Source organism: Schistosoma mansoni (assembly GCF_000237925.1).
Source record: "Schistosoma mansoni, WGS project CABG00000000 data, supercontig 0037, strain Puerto Rico, whole genome shotgun sequence".
In the NCBI taxonomy this organism is placed as follows: Eukaryota; Metazoa; Platyhelminthes; class Trematoda; order Strigeidida; family Schistosomatidae; genus Schistosoma; species Schistosoma mansoni.
The window spans coordinates 1,097,300-1,098,970 of record NW_017386026.1 but is presented as its reverse complement, the minus strand read 5'-3'; positions in this window follow the sequence as shown (position 1 = coordinate 1,098,970).

Sequence of the window (1,671 nt, the reverse complement as noted above, 5' to 3'; positions counted from 1 at the left end):
GACGACGAACTGCGAAAACAACATACGTCTACGATCTGCGACTACGACCAACGAATCACGTCTAAGAACTGCGGCCATAACCAGCGACTTACAACAACGACATGCGACTACAACTTGCGACCACGACCTGCGATTATGAGCTGCAACCTGCGAATAAGACCTGCGAACAGCGACTAAGACCTGCGACCTGCGACTACTTACTGCGACCGGCGACTAAGACCTGCGAACTGGGAATACGAGCTGCGACTACGACCTGCGACTTGCAAATAAGACCTGCGATATGTAGAAACGACCTGCGAACTGCGAATACAAATGTTATTTCCATTAATAATAGACACAGTTGTTGGTACTTTAGCTAGTGAAGTTGAAATTTTTGGTTTAAGACAAACTATTATGATATGAATAGTATACTCCTTGATCAAGTTAGCTCCTATGTGGACTGAGTAGCTCAATGGGTAATGAGTTGGTTGTTTGAAGCCAATGGTATTGGCTTCTGGTCAAGATATGAGCATCAACAGTGGATGTAGGTTCATCAATATGAAAAGTCCCAAATAAGATTAAACATTTGACTGTGACTATCCATTTGTTGTAATAAACATAGTAGTTGAGATTGATGAGTTTTTGTATGGTGAAAATTAAGGTATATAGAAAACAGAAAGATAAAGTATTTGAGAAACCTAATTCGTATTTCTGCAAGCGATAAACAATTTTTTAGCATAGCCGTTGTAATATACTGTGTATCTATGACTACTTGTCATAGTATTGAAGTTTAATCCAGTATTCATGAACTGTTATCGAGTTTAAATGGTTGTATTTTGTGATAAATATTCAGGTTTCTTTACCATTATGACTGAATCCTTGTATTCAATAGTTCATTAGTTGAGTATTAAATCTGAAAAAAATGTCTATCAAATCAAAGATTCCAAATTTTCTACTTTACCATAATTATATCTGACTTAATTTCGATCACCATCTTGGTCACTATGGTTCCTACTTCTTCTTCCATATTGAAAGAATGTTATGTTATTTTAGTTAGAATGTTATCTATTTACAAATATGTGAATATTAAGATGACATGATGAATAAGTTCGTAACCTAATGAAGCAAGTCGCTTAACTTGAAAGCCAAATTAGATATTTTACTGACTTACAATAAAAAGAAGTAACATAACATTGTTTCAACGTATTATGCATAATGTTTTGAATTGCTTAGTATTATAATTCGTTGTTCTTACATTACTGTTTAGTGTATACTTTTAATAAATCAGTTCATTTGAAATTGAACAATCATGTCATTAAGTTTTCATATTTTTAATTACTCATTCTTTATTACACAATTAATTGATTATTGAGTAGTGATTAATATTACCTTCGTTTAGTTTTTAAATAACTCACATAATTTCAAGTTACTTGGACTAGTGTTTGTAGTGCAACTTGATCGATAAAAATCAATCAGCACTAGAGGATTACAAAGACAAGTCATTGACTTTTACTCAGTGATCAACCAATCGTAGAAAATCTTAATCCAACAGCAATTCAATTGGTACACAAATGGATTTATAGTGACATATCATACTATGAAGCAGGGTGACAAGAGATCAAAGCCTCCAGAGAGCACCAATTTCCTCAAGATTACAGGTATAGCCTGATGATAAGTGTGAAAAATGGCACA